Here is an 18,836-nt window from a genome sequence, read left to right as displayed (position 1 = left end):
ACAAAAGCAGCCATTTCCCCCTGTTGCCATGGGAACGTTATGAAGTGACGTAATTACGCGACGTGAACATCATCGAAAAGCATAGAGGTTGAATTTGACATGTACTTTGAGTCTCATAAGTTGGTATCAGAAAGCTATCTTAATATCTGATGTCTACTCAAATTTCTTTAAGTGCTCCTGCTGTCTATATTATTAACGATTTTTGAAAGTCTGTCTCTTTTGTATCTTTTATTTCCCTCTGTTTAGACTATTACTTTTATTTTTACTTTAATATTATATTATATGTATATATTTTTGTATCTTATTTGTTTACTTATTGCAATGACTGAATATCTGTAAACTATTTTTGGAAATTAAGTTTAAAAAAAGCAGGGTGTTGGGGGAATCACTTTTTCTTCTCTTTTTCATCAAACCGCAGTTTTTGCAAGTTCCCGCAATTTCATCGCATAAAATTGCATAAATATCCCGCATATTCCATCGCATTTTTTAAGAAAACGTGCCGCATAATCAAGGATTTTTGCCCGCAACAATCACAAAAAAACTCACTACTACTCAATCACTACTGGATAAGACAGTAAACCAAAAATGAATGTCCATCTAACCTTGAAACATGATCAAGCAATGTTTTGTCCATAATAAAAAATCTCCCATCTACCTCTTTATACAGCATAGCAGGATTGTAATGGCAATCCTTTTCTGATTAAGTTGAAGGTTTGTGACATTAGAGAACAAAATTGACAGATCAGTATGATTTAACTTAGTTTAGTGGTTCATTCAGATGACTTTGGAATCCAATATGTTCTTAAATACCAGTAGGCTATATAGTGAGAGGCAGAGGAGATTGATTAAAGAATGGAGAACTAAAAAGGTGAGCTGTTCAAAGTGTAATCTTTTATTCTGTCATGTACGTGTTCAGTCAAAGATTAGAGTCAGAGTTTAGCTGAACTCTTTTCTTTATCCACAACAGAACACTGAAGGGGAAAGTGATGTTGTATCATGCAAACTTGGAGGTGATGCAAGAACTGAATTGTTTTTTCAACTGTTATTTTTAGATGCAGGTGCGTCATTTTATTTCTTCTTTTTCTGTTTAGATTATTTTTGGGGGCATTTTCAGCCTTTATTTTGATAGGACAGCAGAAGACATGAAATGCGGAGAGAGAGGGGAATGACATGCAGCAAAGGGCCGCAGGTCGAAGTCAAACCCGGGCCCACTGCGTCGAGGAGTAAACCTCTATATATGGGCACCCGCTCTACCAACTGAACTATCCGGGCGCCCCAGTACATACTTTTTTAAATGATACCCAGCCCTGTTGTGATCTCATTGTGATGATGTAACCTTTATGTAAGAAATCTGAAATTCACATTGACTGCAATGTCTTTTTAGGTTTTAGGTCTGTCTCAGAAAAGAGCCACAAGCTCATTATTTTGTCTTTATACATTTCAAACAGTGAAGTGCCACGTGGGAACTACCTTATTGGTTACAATCAGGTTAACACAAGTTATTTGAACAAATCGTCCTGATGTCTTATTTTGTGAATAACACCTAAAACACCATCTCCTTTGCTGTCTACATCTCATTGGATACTTCTGTTTGCTGTTTCCATTTACTGTACTCTGTACCCTAAACAGGTCAATGTGTGTCTATTTTTCAGCTTAATTAAAGTGACACACAGGAGACAGTCTAAGTCTAAGAGTATGGTGGAATACAGCATAATTAATAACATAATAAAACAATACATTTATTTTATTAGATTACAGTTACAGAAGAGACTGTGACAGAAACTGATTAATGATGAAATATTTGATTTTACAGAAAGTGTACCACATTACTGTAAGGTTAAGTGTATTCAAGTATATATTGACTATTTTTTAGGTTTAAAGGCAAAACTCCTGGTAACCACAAACCCCAAAACTAATATGTCAACCTGTTAAGTGATTGAGGGGTAAAATCTCCAACAGTGAATAAGAACAAAATATTGTGGACTTACAGCAGCCGTTGTTTTTCACTTCAATTACATTTCACAGTATGAGCCTAAGAATGTCTCATTTTTTGTTGTTGCTATAAGTGCTCTTTCATCATTAGAAATTCTATGCCTCTTGACTTTATACCTCGATGACAAAATGGGCCTAAATCATTGGGTCCTTTGTCTTATCATGTTCACAAAAATGGCTCAGCCTATTCTAGGCAATAAAAATAATATTTATGAGTTCTGGGATTGAGTGGATGAAGCTGTTCATGGTACAATAGTTACCGAATTCCACTGTCATTATTCACTTGCTGCTGTGACATTTTATGGATATGGAATATTTTAAAGTGATCTACTGCACAGTACGACGGCCTTTTGAGCTCCTTGGCAGTAGTGTTATATTGATGCAAAGATGCAGTGCAGCATACTGGCTTAAAATGAAGTTCCTTATAAAACAATGTGGACAGGTTTTCCAGGGGTGGAAGTAAGAAGTAACTAATTACATTTACTCCTCTTTTTTGTGTACTTTTGATCATTAACTTTACTTTTACTAAGAATTGTTATCTCAAGTATTGTACATGGCTACATTTCAGGTCCCAAAAAGTCTTGACAAACTTTGTGAGAATGGAACAACAGAAAGGATGTAATAGAGGACTGTGCCTATTCATTTTGTAAGAGCAGCAGTCAATGGAGAAACTCCAACAGTCCACCATTCATTAGCACGCTAAGTCAGGGACAGACCTTCCAGCATAAGAAAGAGGTAGCATCTACCTTAATTATATATCACTGGTTTAATGCTCCACCCTGCCAGCGAGACCCACATCAAATACATACAAGACGTTGAGTAACCAACAGGTGCATATGCCAACATGCTAAATGCTAAGATGCTCAAGGTGGATCCTCCAGCAGTCATTTCTGTGTTCACTTAGGAGCTTCTATCTTCAGTGAGGGCTTTCTGCTGTTTTTGACAATAATCCCTGACTGCAGAGCCTCATTTAGCTCAACATGTTTGGTTCCACTGCACTCTTCAAAGTTTTCAGAGAGGATAAGTGGACTGGTTGTGTTGTGCTTTGAGCAACGACTTTGAACCTGGAGCAGATTGAAGAGGACTTTGCAGTGCAAGACTCCCAGAATGCCCTTCAGACAGGTGAGTACAACAACACACTAATTGTGATGGTTGTAACTGACCGTACAGAGGAGAAGGTTATCATTGCCACTCAAGGTAGCTGAGTGCTTGTTTGTGCACTACACTTGCAAAAACTGTGCAGATCTTTTTTTTTTGCTTTGATATGTGTGTTTGTGGCTGCAGCCGCTGTGGAGTTTATTATTTAGTGTTGTCTGTTTTGGTGATGTTTCATTCTGCTGTTGATTCTATAAGAAGTGTCAGGTTAAATTTGGTTCATATATGCTCAATAATGCTTGCTGCACTCTTTTTATTTATTGTTGGCTATTTGTGTTTAATTGTCTGAGTTTTGTCTCTTTACTGGTTTCTTCTAGTAGGGCTACACTGAAGAAGGTGGTTGTACATTTATAATTGGCAATCAGTTATGTGCATAGGCTGCAAAGTGCTGTCTATGAAAAACAATTATTAATGGTTGAATAAAACTTAGTAAATCGATTCCTTTGAGTGTTTTTAAGTTAAGAATGAGGTGTTTTGAGTTGAACTCCCTCACATGTCAATGTTTTTAATTGAGATTTAATTGTAAGTGCATAATTGGCTTTCAAACTGTTTCTATTAATTTATTTGTCTTTATTTTCATGTTTTTTTGTGTCTTTGTACGTATGTAATGATGTCATGTAATTCAGCTGCCTATCTTGGCCAGGTCTCCCTTGCAAAAGAGATTTTTAATCTCAATGGGCTTCTCCTGGTTAAATAAAGGATAAATAAAAAATAAATAAATAGGGCATTAGGGCTCTGTGGTGTCATCGTTATACGTTAAGATGCACTTTATTATGTTAATAATTTTTTCTTTACCCTCCCTCCACCTCCCCTTTCCCTTCTCCAAATGTAAGTGAGTACATTTTAATTTTAGTCTATTTGGTACTTTTATCTCAGTACATTTTACTTGTACTTGTGTCACACAAGTTGTGTGAAATGTTTTTTAAGTAACAGAACTTGTACTTGAGTAAGATATTCTGCTACTTGTTCCATCCCTTCTCTTTTCCTTCTATATGACAGCTGCAGTGGTGGAAAATATATAACATTCACCCAACTGTACATAGGTACAATTTTGCATTGCTTCCATTCTATGCTACTTTAAATTCTACTCCTCTACAATTCAGAGGGAAATTGTGTACTTTTCCCTACACTACAGTTATTTGATACCTTTTAATTACTGCAAATCCAAATAAATAATACAACATTGAATCAATGAATAAATCACAATGTTATATTATTGATAAATATAAGACTTTATTGATTCCTTGGTGAAATTCACAAGATAAAAAACAGCCCCACCTTTACCAGCTGCAACATTAAAGTAATGTACTGATTAATGCAACAATAATTATAATTTAATAATATAACATACATTATTTTGCATAATACTAATAATTGTACTTATATTTAACTTTATCTTTTTGAATGCAGGACTTGCACCTGTAGCAGAGTATTTCTACACTGTGGTATTGCTACTTTTACTTTCTACTTCCACCACTGCACAGCTGTTCAAATTGTTTTAGTTAGTGGCCTTTCAAGCAGATGTCAAAATCTCTCTGTGTTGGGACTGTTTAAAAGAATTGCCTGTGATTCATCATTACACTTGGCAGGTCTCTTGTCAATGGAGAAAGCAGCTCTAGTGTGTTTGCACCTGAGGAGCAAAGCAGAGCGGCTCCACAGGAGGGCACTGTCGCACCATCTTAGAACCACACACATTCACGTCTGACTGAACATGTGTCCTCTGTCATCATAGTTTGAATGACCTGGGCGCATACGTTGTATATCTTTTATCACTGTATGCTAGAACTTGGAAAATAACTTGGAGTCCTATTAATTTAATTTGTTTAGTTCTTTTGACATGCACATTAATATGTTACTATTGTTTCTAAAGAGACCAGCTGCTCTATGATTTTATGATGTTTCTACACCACACACACACACACACACACACACACACACACACACACACACACACACACACACACAAACACACACACACAGAGACACACACACACACACACACACACACACACACACACACACAGATGGACATCTCTGTTAAGGGACACACCAAAGCACTTTCTCATATCCCTCCAGATTTGGTGGATTTGGAGGCTTAGAAAGTTTGTTCTGCTCCAACTGCAGACAAGGTATCTCATGCCTGTAGTTGCCCAAACCGTTGTCTTCGTTGTCTTAAATTCCAGGAATAGGCAGGCTTCTAAGTCTTCTCCAATATGAGTTGTCAGGCTATATTTGCTTATGTTACTCTGGGATACCAAACTCAATTCCACTGTCTTGTTTGATTTTGCATAATGAGAGGCTGCTTGCTGCTCACAGGATAATGTCTTTGAGTGACAGCTATGAAGATAAGTGAATACATTTCACACATTTTGATGTATTCTAGAAGTGCAGTTACACCCACCAAAATGTGGCAGATGACACTTCATTGAGCCCCTGAACAACTTGCATAGTCTTTCATATGGTTATAATATAGCCCTCTGGTGATTATAAATGAGTTTCACAAAGAGTGCAACACAGCTGACAGTGAAACTCTCGAGTCATTGATTATTATTGATGTCATGGAACTTACTTGGTTTCAAAATGTTGATCTGATAAAGGCGCTACATTACAAATCAGGGGATCACCCAAGTGATTACAATGTATCCTTCTGAGAGGGGCAAAAATATATTTACCAAGTTTCATGGTACTGCATTTAATTGTTGAGACATTTGATTTAACATTTGAACCTGCTGCAGGCGCAAGAGGAAAATTCAGGGGACCACCAAAGTCCTTGGGAAATATCCTCTGGGGACCATGAACGTCAGTAAAAAATGTATTTCAAAAGAGAGAAAGATATTTTAGTGGGGACCAAAGTGGTGGATAGACAGACAAACTAAATATAAGAGCAACATTGCCTTCCTAATGGCCCTGACACACCAACCCGATAATCAGTCAGTCTGGCGAGGTCAGTGACTCGAGTCTGTTCGATGTTGTTGGGGACCAAGAAGCTGGTTAAACAGTGATTTGGCTCAGACTGAGCTGACTGCAGAGACAAAGGATCTTGGCCTACATGTAAATCCCAAAGCCAGTTCACCAAACTCCTACAGGCTGCTATTTGGAAGCAGAATCCCTAAGATGGAGATTCTACATTCAACACGTGGAGGGCACGGCAGACTGGTGGTGAGACAAAGAACTGCTTCACACCTGTGAGAAGGTTGCGCTTTCCCATTGGCTGTCGGGTCTTTGAATGCACCACCCCGCCACTAGGAGGCGGAGGTAGGATAAAAGCTGTCGGCACTGTGTTTTCTTCGCTTTTTCCACGGTGACTAAGGTCACTACAGGAAGCACTCTAGTCCGGACTAGCTAGCTAGCTAGCCAGCATCACCTCGCTGGTCGAGTTGAACTGGGACAAATTTATATCGGTCTGATATACAAAGGGGATCCGAGGAAATACTGACCGGGTATTTCCTCTATCTGCAGCGGGTTTAATCAGCCTGGATTCAAGAAAAGGACAACGTTCTGTTTCTTGCTTGTCGACATGGATTACGGCTCGTCCACTGCTCTGGAACGAAACGGATCGTTAAGCACTGGCGAGAGTGTTAACTGACGAACAACGCACCGTAAGGCTTTACACAGTTCTGGGCAGATGTTAGAACTAGTGCGTTTTGTTTTGTTATTAATGAGCAAAGGGTTCGCTACCATTGTTGCCATTAATGTGATCTGATTTAATCATGTACTGGTCCATATATGATTATTAATCTGTTCTGTGAAAGTATAATAGATCAATTATACCGTTGATTTATGTTGTGTTAAGTAGCTGGGTTAAAACCGTAAACGCTATCTGCTAAAACGCTCCTTTCACGGAGTTTAGTTACTGTCCGCGAGATAATCGCGGTGAATCAGCTGTTAGCCACTAGAGTGGTTATAGTGGCCGTTTCCCTCGGTAAATCAAAAGTCTCAGTCTGTCCTAAACTACACGTTAGCCCAGACCTGAGGGGCTGAGGGGAACTGGGTCATTATCTATAACTTAGATCAGAGTGTTTCTTTTCCTTTCCTCCTTTATTCTGTTCCTTTTACTAACCCACACACGGACATATAAGCTAACCACGCAGCTCCCGAGCTAACTCTGCTAATTTAACCACGTGGGTTTTGTATAGAGCTTATAGGTGATTTAGCATATGGTATAAAGGTGCGCGTTGCCTAGCAAACCCCACCTCGGCTTCTTCCTCTCCGTGCACTCAGCACTACTACCGCCCTCTTGAGGCTAAATGGTTTTGTGCAGCTCACAGGAGTAGCCATTTTTGGAGTTTGTTTTGGAGTTACATTTCGACACCGCCCCTCCCCTTTTACTCACTCTCTCTCACACACACGCACACACGCACACACACACACACATACACACAGACACAGACGTGTCTACAAGACATGCTGCTTTTGTTTTTGCTTTGTTTGGTTGTGATATTGTAAAATGTATATACGTTTTATTATTGAAGGATTATTGATTGGCTATTGATAATTGTGACGTTAATAAATTCGATCATACTTAAAGGTACAATATGTAACATTTCTGCTTTAAAATGTCTAAAAATGACCATACCTATGTTATATATTTTTATGAGTTGTGTTCTTACACTATCCCAAATGTTTCCACCAAATGTCAAACCCAGAGAAATCTGTTATTTTATTTTCAGACCCGCACGTTTCTTCAGTCGCCCGTCAGTGGCGTCATATAACCTTTCACCCTCCAGTTACTCTAACTTCCGTCAGAACACTGGCACCAAGATGATACGTTCAGGAGTAATTGTAAATCATGCAATGTTATAGAAAAAAAATACTTGTAACCGTAATACTGCTTTTTTTTTGGCCATAAAGCATCATTTTGTGATTAATTACATCCCACTTTTTATCACAGTAATACAACAGATACCTTATTTATTTTGAAAGTTCAATATCGACAAGTAGCTAACATTGATGCTAATGCTTTGTGGGTAACATTATGACGTTACAACATCATTCAACACGCTTTAGTATGACTGTTTCGACCACAGTTAACAGGACTGGGCTAACCCACGAATAACTTACCTAGCAACGTTAACTGTATAGATAGACGATTAATCTAATGCTAATTTAGCCAGCTAGAACACCCCGGTCTGTTCGCCCTCACTCCCCGGCGCAGAGACTCAGTCGGGATGACCGCTGACAACAGCCCGGGACATATAGCTAGCTAGCTATCGTTAGCCCCCAGTAAGCTATCAGCCAGCTACTTTTATTACAGCAACCCCCCGGCCAGAACTTATCTCCAGTGCCTGGTGCTTACGACGCTAACGGCAGTTTAATTAAACGTCGGGAAACGGACCATATCAGACCAGGCACCGAGTCACAACAGCGGCCATCCATAGAGTTAGCTACATCTCCGCAGCGCTACCGGTGTATGTGCTGAAAATCTCCTCCCTGCCGAATTTCTCCCCTCTTCGCGTTAAGCTGTCTTTACGGTTAGCTAAATTAACCTGACAAAAGGTGAGTTAAGCAACGAAAAGTTAAGATTACTGAAAAGTGAAGGGGAGATAATTCCGGGCAGCTGGGAGATGTTCTGCTGCTGCACAACCGGCATCGAACGTCCTGGCTTCCGCGGTCGGAGATTCCCCGACAATCCCCACCCACACCTGTCTCTCAGCCTCGTTTAGTAGCTAGGTAAAGCGTTAAAACAAACCCCGTCCGCCCGGTGTTGAAACGATCCAAAAGGTGACACTGATATGTGAAATATTTTGTGTTTTAGCTGCTGGCTACTGTTAGCTTGCTGGCTCACGAGCTAACTGGTCAGCTACAAATAAAAATCTAATCAAGAAAAACGTAATTATGTTGGGGAAACTGCAGCTATTTAATTAGAATGAATAAACGTAACGTGAATAAACTTGAACGGGTAAACTCGTCCGTGAACTGATGCATTCTAACTGGCAGCGAAGGTGTTTAACACTTAAAACTCCCATAATTCCACGCAACTTCCCAACGTCATCAAAAGTCCAGTTTTACCGTCCATTGTTTTGGTTGAGAGACCCCTAGTGGCAGAAAGTTACATATTGTACGTTTAATTAGCAGTTGCTGGTGATTATTTGTGTATTTGTTGTGATAACTGCTGGTCGAACGGGTCGTGCTCGAAATCACCCCTTCCTTTAATTCCTTTTAAAGGATTTTTACAGAAATGAGACTGTTCCACAGTTTGATTATTGGTCCCTGACTAGCAGGGTGGTGCCCCGTTTTGATTGTTTGTCGATTTGATAAAGTTATTAATAACCATATTCATACCTTTATTAATATTGATGAAACATCTTTGATAATTTGCCAATGATCAAATCTGTACCCTACCAGAATCCTACAATGTGTTCCGAGCCGTCGGGTTAGTGTGTCAGGGGCTTTAGAGTCACGCTGCTGCCATGGCTAAAACATCTCTCATGTGAAATAACCAGTGTTGTTCATGTAGCAACCCAGTGCCTATTTAACAATTCAGGAAAAATAATTACAAATCACACAGACCAGGTATTGGTGGGCATTAGCAAGGTTTTTGCCATCAGGCCGCATCATCATCATAGGCGACAATGTTTTCTTCACTTTCCATCGCTGTGTTTTGCTCAGCAGTGTTTTTACAGAACATAATCCAAAATAATACACCAAACCCAAGTCCTCTATTAGAAGTGGTTTGCCACTGTTAAAATTCATTCAGGTCAAATGCCAGTGTTTGTTTTTCTTTCTGACATTACTCTGTCGGAGGATTTCAGGAGGCGTACTGGAGGTTTTGGCATTACATCTGTCAGCCGCTCTGTATGTTGAACTCTGCTCCCATCACTTGGGGAGATGTTACTGAAAGGTGTGTATGAAGCTCCAGCTGTAGGAGAGGAATGTTTTTATGGCGTGTAAATAAAACATTACATTTAAAAGAAAAGCAACACAAACAATAATCTAACATATAAATGAATAGATTAGAAAGTAAACCCTATACTAAATCTAAACAGGTGAGAAGATGGCAGTCTTCCTAAGTTATAATACTGTAAATTGACATTGTTTTTGTTACAGCAGCATCCAACAGCGCCCCTAATTGTAAAATGTCTTCTCAGATGCACCTTTGACCTTTGAAACTGAGCACCGTGAGCTGGAAGGACTTTTAGAGATAAAGAGCCGCTACTGGTGCTGTAACAAAAGTTTAAGTTGAAATTGTTTATTTTAAATGAGAAGTGAACTGAACCCAGCTCATCAGAGTCGAAGGCAGATAAATAAAATGTAAACACATTGGTGTATTTTTGATGAAATGCAAGGCTTTTAATGGCAAATCTGTCCCTTATTTCCTAATACTACTTCATGTTTCCAGCTCTGCTCTTCATTTTTCTCTCAGTTGTAAATGCCAGAATAATGAATTGACTCTAGACAGGATGTTCTCTCCACCCTCACTGTGGGACTTAACTTGTAAATCATTTTAAAAAGATGCTTGAATATAGAATTGAAATTGTAATAAAAAATGAAGTCTAGTTTATTACTAATAAATGAGTTTTGGCCATTGATATGATATTAAATTGGGAATATATTAAAGACAGAGCAGCAACAGCTAAGTACAACAGTAAAATGTTACTGCATATGCATACTAAAAAAACTGCCTCACAAAAAGAAGAAAGTCTGACGATATCTCAAATTGAATTTGGAAGTTGAAGCGTTGAAAATGTACAGGTAGATGTCAAGATTATACATTATCTCACTGAATCAGAAATGCCAGAATGATTTCCAAGTCAATAAATCAGTAGAAAGCATTCCATAGCTGTCAGATCTTCAAGGTCTGATTTAGGATTATAATGAGAAACATTCAAGCTTTTAAATACTTGGACAGTTTGCTACTTTCCACCCAGGTGTGTGTGTGTGTGTGTGTGTGTGTGGTGTGTGTGTATGTGTGTGTGTGTGTGTGTGGGAGACTTTAAGAGAAAACAATTGCTTGTAGGTAGTTTTCCTCAAAGTGTTCTTGAAAAACAGAGAAAGGTAAGAAAGTGAGATGAACAACAACACTTATCAGATCTAATTTTTGTTGTTGTTTTAAAGCTCTAAATATGTGCCAATTAAAGCACAGTGTTATGATTTTCTTTTGACAAAAAAATCACAGTTTTTTAGGGAATGCTAGGATGGAAACAGCTGTTTTTTAGTTTTTACTAAACTACTAGTTGGAGTGGTTTACAGGCTAGTAATTGCAGGACAGACAATTGTGCAGTGACTTGTGCAGGTTCCCAAATCACATTTTTCTCTAAAAGGTCAGGGTAAGCCCATGCTGTAGAGGAAACTTCATGGCATTAAATCATTCCGGGGCTAGACAACTTATCATCGCTAACAATAACATTACAATTCTGAATGATCACCATCATCCCATAATGCATTTTTCCTGTTTATTGGATTACTCCACTCAGCGAGACAGGCATCCAGTGGTTTCTTGAACATGTCATGTGATGCAACTTTCTCACAGTTCTGGTCACAGTTGATCATTTATTAGGAATACTGCCGACATAAAGACAACTCCAATGATCACTCAAAATTATGTTCGTAGTAATTAGCATTTACTTTGGTCTCTGTTAAATGAAAGTGCCACATGATACACCCTGATTCATAACAGACCCTAGTGTTCCTGCTGCTGTTTTCTGTATTTTTACCATGCTTTATACGTTGGATATGGATTTCCATTACTCAGCTCATTCTCAAAGCGAAGGGACAGGAGAGAGGAGGTCCCTTAGGGCTGAGAAACAACCTCCGCCTGCATCCTCTGCGCATAATTGAACAAATTAGCTATGAACAGCTGTTACCTGTTAAAATGACCCGCTTTCATTTTATAGCCATGGACAAGAGGTCTGATAGCATCTGCATGCTACAGCTGTCAGGCATTCTGATTAGCTCGCCGATTCCTGCTTTCAATATATCATGACAAACATAATTACCTCAACATCTCTTTTTATGGATTCTACAAATCGCCCGGCGCACAGAGCATTCCAAGTGTCCACCATTTACAGCCACAGTCTGCTGGTAGCCGGTCCACTTGGCTGCATGGACTTTACTTACTTAAGAGAAAGAAGTTCTTTAATGTTACTGTAAGTAAAAGCCTAATGCGGTTTCTCTTTATAAAAATGAAGATTAGAGAGCGTTATCATTCGAGAAGTAATTGAACCTAATGGCTTGACCTCGCAGTCTCCCCGCAATGTGTCATTGTTGGCTCAACCCCCGTGAAGTGGAGAGAGAACACTGGCTGTGGAATTGTCTTTCAAGCAGAGTGAGTTCACGAATGAAGACTTGGGCAAAAATGGCCATTTATAAAGTTTTAGCATTCATACGGTAGAAGTTAAGTGGCTGTAAAAGAATAGCTGTACAGGTTAATTGCCTTAAAGTGAATCTACAGAATTGACCTGGTGAGGGTTTTAAACATAAGTGCGTGAGGGTGGAAATGTCTATCCATTATCTAAAATAATGGTGTTAAAAAAAAAAAAAAGTCTCTTGCCAAGGCCCTAGACCACCTTAGTTCTGATGACATAAAGAGTTACATTTTAAAGCATTATACAGTATGTCGTCTTGGAGAAAAGTAGAGCTGCAAAGTCACCAATTATTTTGATAAATAGAATTAATTGGTTTGTGTCATGTTTTGAGAAAGAAAAAGGTAAAGTTGCTCTGATTTCAGCTTCCTAAATGTGAATATTTTGTAGTATCTTCACTCCTCTATAACAGTAAACTGAATATATTTGAGTTGTGGACAGAACAAGAGATGTGAGGATGTCATCTTGGACTTTGGAAAACACCGATCAACATTTTTCACCATTTTCTGACATTTTATAGACCAAACAACTAATCGATTAATCGAGAAAATAATCAACAGATTAATCGACAATGACAATAATTGTTAGTTGCAGCCCTAAAGAAAAGAAAATCACAAAACGTTAAGCTGCAATAATTAATACTTGTATGTTATCAGTGGATCAGTGTGTAATGTGAAAGGAGTTGCTAGTTGTCACAAACCCACTGAGAATTTCTAATCGACTCTGCCCCTCTGCTCTACAGAGTGATAGCTATAGCTCACCTGCCCAGCTCTAAACCGCCGTCAGACACAGGTAGCGACTAGCTGGTGAACATAGTGGAGTTAGTGGAGAACAAAGTAGAGTTAAAAGGAAAGTGAATATTTGTCAGGTAGCCACTAATCTATATCAACGACGTTTCATTTCTGGTATTGTTCAGGTGGCACCGGAAATTGCGCCGGATATCCGTCACCTTACGCTTTCTTTGCGTTGGAATTTTAAACTCTGGTCGATTTCTGAGTACTATGGTTAACTGCTCCTCAGATCTCTGCAGGGTAAATCCACAGAGCTAGCTAGACTAAACAACCTTTGAACGTACACATGTTCGACCCAAACAAATTCCTTCCCGAGGCCATTTTGCAGAGGCACTGTTGCTCTGTCTGAGGCTGCCGCCCAAGACAATTGTGATTGGTTTAACAAAATGCCAATAAACCAGAGCATGTTTTTCTCCCATCCCGGAATGCTGTGTGGACTAGCCAGACCCTCCTCTGCAGCGCTGTGGAGGAAGGTCTGGCAATGCGAGACTAGGTGGCCACAAGCTAATGTTGCTGCATGTCTGCCTCCATGTGTAATAAACAATTGTTTGCTAACATGTTTGCTGTAAAAACTTGTGACATGTCAATTTTGTTTTTATGTTGTGCGGCCCCCAAGTGGCCAAAATAAAATGATTGCAAGTTTATATAATAATAATAATAATAAAAAAGACTTTTTTATTTTTTTCAATCAAGTTCACAAGGTATCGACCGATCTTTTCTGTACACTTTTTCTAATGTGGTCTGCCGAAATGTAATAATAATGATGAAATGGTAAAAGGACATTTATGTAGAACTTTTATTCAAAGCGTGTTAAAATGTGCCTGTCTTCTCTCATGCACTAACACACCAGTGACAGAAAGCTGCCAGCTACCAATTGAGAAAACACATTTTCACACCATTAAAAGATTACCTGAGAAAAAAATATAATTAAATTAAAGTGCTGGTGTCCAATTTGTTTTCCAAATGGAGGATCTCTCTCTCTCTCTCCTTTTACTGGTAAATGCAGAGCAAATGTCCATCATCCATCTATTTTTCATTAAATCTGTTTAATTGCTGCAACTTCCATCGTAGTTTACTAATTGCCTGAAGAAGATGTAGACAAATCCTTCTTACTCAAAACTCACACCTTAATATGCTTGTGTCTTTTTATGGTTGTAAAGATAAAATGTGACATTAATAGTCAGTTTCTGCCAGGAGCAGAGTAACAACAGGCAGTAATTGATTTGTACTTTAAAACTTTATTACAGCTGAATGAGTATGTTTTTGTATTTTCACTTATGACTTGAACTAATGCTTGTATCGTTACTGTTTCCTCTGGAGCTGGGGAAATATTTTGTTACTGTAGTTTGATCATACGTGTATATGAATGTATTGGGTGCATATGGAGAGGCTGTGTACTGCTATAACACCTGCGTTTCTTAAATGCCCATGACAAATTTCAACTAAAAATAAATAAAGGCTATTCTTATCTTATCTTAAATGTGGAACACCTTTCTTTTTCTTTTTTTTTTATTCACCGCAGTTAGCTTCACATGTTGAAATACACGCATTATTCAGTGGGCCAAATTAAGTCTCATTTTAGAGGCATCTCAAATCATCCTCCTCAATGATGTGGTCACGCAGTGCGATCATCAACAGCTGACCTTTTACAGCCATAAAAGCAGAATGTGGGGAACTAGGGTTCGATCTGTACATCTTCAGCAGCAAGAGAGAGAGAAAGTGGTGAAGTATAGAGGATTGGTTATCCACAGCTTGTCTCATTTGTGCAAAATGGAGATTTGGAATAGATATCTTTTGGACAAAACACTGTTAAAACTCCCAACTTGGAAACTTCCAGTCCTAGAGGCTGCAGTGATTACACAAACCATCATGAGATTTAGTTTAAAAAAGCTCAGTAGTAACATAAAACAAGCCAAAGGAAGATAGAGATTCAAATAGTTAAGTCTCCCATACGGGAGACTGTACACTCTTGAGACCCTAGCTTGTGTGGAAATGAAGAAAAAGGAAGATTTGGAACTGAGCAAGAGAGTACAAAGGGGATTTAAATGTGAGAAATTTCACACCCAGCAAAACAGTTCGAATTTTTTTTTTTTCTGTCAGGGGTTTCCTCAGCCTGCCTATTGTACTTTTCCTAATACTATATCTTAAGATTCATATTTTAGATTTTAGTCATGAAAGCTAAGCGTTTACTGTGGCGCTAAGATGTCATAAATAAAACATGTCAGTCCACTTTTTGGCAAGCGTTCAATGGGAAATAAATTGTCTGAATTTTTGCTTATTTCTGATGAAAAGATTTAATTGGAAGATTGCAAAAAATGCTGCTGTTCTTGCTTGTTAATATAATTGAATGTGTTGATGCAACAATTTAGAGTTCTGTAGCTGTTTTCTACACCAAAGCATGCACGCAAGCAGCAGAGAGGATGTTAAAGCAATAAGCAGTAGCTCCATCAGGGCCGTATCTTGAAGCTCTGTGTAGGTAAGTACTGACAGATGGTCGGATCATGTTGACAGTGTGTGTGTGTGTGTGTGTGTGTATGTGAGTGATAGATAGCTACTCTGTGAATAGCTGTGGAGCATAATATGATTTGGACGTAAGAATGGAATCTAAATCTGATTTCAGGCAGTACTATGGGCCCAGAGCTTCACTCCTTTATCTCTGTCCCTCGCCATACATAATGTGGTCAGCTGCAGCTGTTCTCTCCGGGGTGTGGTCTTACTGACCCGGGAGGAAACATTATCACTTCCAATCTCAGCTTTTAGACGCCTTTATGCCTTTTTAAAATGACTCTCATCATATCATAGCACTCATCCACCTTCCGCTGCCATCCAAACTGTGGTTCCTTAGAAGCTCTGTATGAAACGAATATATTTTGTTGATTTGACCGGTGGAAAGGCCAGCGTAAACTTTCAAGAGTGTTTCCCTGCACGTTTTTGTGGTTCTCTTGACTGTTTGAACCCTCTCTCATTTCGCGTGAGAGCCCACTCCCCCCTGCAGTGCAGTTACTCTCTGAAAGGATTAGATGAGGAGTTCACCGCGGGGGCATCAGGCAATCTGCATACAATAGCCCACACGGCTGTGAATAAATCAACATTGATGTAAGACAATAAAGCCAATGCGGTACGGCTATTTGTTTATTCTTATTACACAGAGTGGCGCACTTTGGATCATTCAGAGTGTAAATGCATTACTTTGAAAGGACTCAGAACACAGACCGCCCCTGCCATCTCTATTTCGCTATGTCTGGGTCCAGAGGCGGTCCGGCAGTCCACTAAAGCAGCCATTAGATAGATATCCAATCAGACTAAGGCCATTCCTTCCGGCCATCACAGAGGAAATGAAAGTCAATGATGGAGAATATGTGGAAATGGTTTGGGTAGATGGATGACTGGTCTGACTGTGTCTACAGAGTTCCCTCAGGGAAGATACGTCTATACCTAGCTATATGCTTACCTTATATCAAAAATATCAGCATAAGTACACACCCCCCTGATGCTCTTGATAGGTTATTCACATCATTCTGAAGTACAGTTTATAATCTAAGATAAAAAGATATTAATAAGAAATGGAAACATCTGGAATATCAGTCATATATATATACACAGTATATATATAGTCAAATCTGATACTGAGGTTTCAGACGTAATTCCCTCTTCCGACTTCTCCAGAAGTTTAAAATTTGGATTGTGACTTTTGTTATTTATTGAATGAGACTATTCTCTTCTGTTATAGTGTTTATCTCAGACACTTCATTAGTTAACCGAAGCCTTGAGTAAGATATAAAGTAAACAATGATTTTTAATCCATTATTTCTCTTGTGTAACAGCATCTTGTCAGGTTCAGCAAGGAAGAGCAGGGAATGGTGGACCCAAAGGCAGAGAGCAGGCAGGAATAAGTAGATGATGAGGATTTATTCGACCAGTAAAACAAAGTACAAAACAACAAAGGAAGTCCAGAACGCAGCAGGCAAAAAGGCAAATCCAAAAAGAAGTCCAAGACACAAATGGGAACACCGGAACAGTAAGACAAACACACAGGAAAATAAACTGGCGACAAGACTCAAACAATCCAAACCGAAACAGTGCAATGATCTGACACGGAACAGGGGGAAGACAAAGACTAAATACACAGGGTAACGAGGAAACACAAGACAGGTGACAAAGCTGGGAAACAGATGAAACACATTAGGGCAATCACAAAGGAGGGAAAACCAAAGGCAGGAAGTAAAGTGGACAAGACAAGACAGAAAACCAGACCGTCAAAATAAAACAGGAAACAGAACATACAGACACACGGGAAAACAAGACAGGAACTACAGCTAGACAAGACAAGGGAGGAAACACGAGCTACAACAGAAAACAGAACAAATACACAACAAAAACAGGAAACAAGAACAGAACCTCAAATCCAACAGAACCCAAACCCAAAATCATGACACATCTCTGATATCACTCATCTTGTCTGGTTCATCATCATGAGAAGGTATGAATTTGGAACTAGCGACTCTGGCAGATGCCTACGCACTGAAGCAATGAGCATGAACATTATATGGAGGACATGTTTTATGTCGTGTGTGTGTGTTTTTCTGCACAACAATTCAAGAACTATGCATCATTGGAATGTAATTACTTTATCTAAAAAACTCTAAACTCTACCTGCATGAGTAGCTTTTGATTGCTGTTATTGTTTCTCCTCTCCATATTGGCCACAAAATGAACCCTTATACAGGACATCCAATGTAAGTGATGGAGGACAAAATCTATAGCCCTCCTGTGTCAAATGCATTGTAGTTCAGCTGAAAGCTAATATGAGGCAGATAACTTAGACAAATCAAGTTCTTCAAAAGTGGTTTTATTATGAAACTTCCATAGTTTTTAGGTTGTTGTGTGGTGATTGTTGGAGCTTGTATTGCAAGACAAATTTCCGTGTATACGGACAATAAAGTGCTATCTATCTATCTATCTAGTTGTGCTCTCACAGACAGTGTTTCCTTGATGAGCCACATGGCAGACTGATAGTAACACAAAGTGGGAATTTTAATACTAACAAAATGTAGAATTTTACTTTGGAAGATACCCATCTTTGTCTAACTCAGAATGCTAAAGCTTCTCATTAGCTTTATCTGAGTTTTAAGATTATTGTTTACACAGAAGGAGGACTGTGGATCAAGTCCACCGTCACTCATCCTTTAAGGGATCTCTTCAGGGCCAGTAGGGACAGAAAGAACAATTACATTGACCAAAAACACTTTCAATGTAGACGATGGACTTGACAAAAATGTGAATCTGGGGTACCTTTACTATACCTGAGTATTTCAATTTTATGTGACTGTATATTTCTATTCTACTACATTTATTTAAAAGCTACAATGATTTTGCAGTTTGCATTTATTTAAAGTTACTTTGCAGATCAAGATTTTACATACATGCAACACTAGGCAGTTTTTCTGCAGAATGAGTACTCTTTCATTACTTTAACTTTAAGTACATTTTTCCTCTTAATTTGAACTTAAAGGCATACTTCGCCGATTTATACACTGTAGTATTGCTACTTTCACTCAAGGAAGGGATCTACTTCTTTCACCATTGCCGATATTAC

This window comes from Perca fluviatilis, chromosome 5 (assembly GCF_010015445.1).
Source record: "Perca fluviatilis chromosome 5, GENO_Pfluv_1.0, whole genome shotgun sequence".
Lineage (NCBI taxonomy): Eukaryota > Metazoa > Chordata > Actinopteri > Perciformes > Percidae > Perca > Perca fluviatilis.
The sequence above is the reverse complement of the archived record's forward strand: the minus strand, read 5'-3'. Positions refer to the sequence as shown.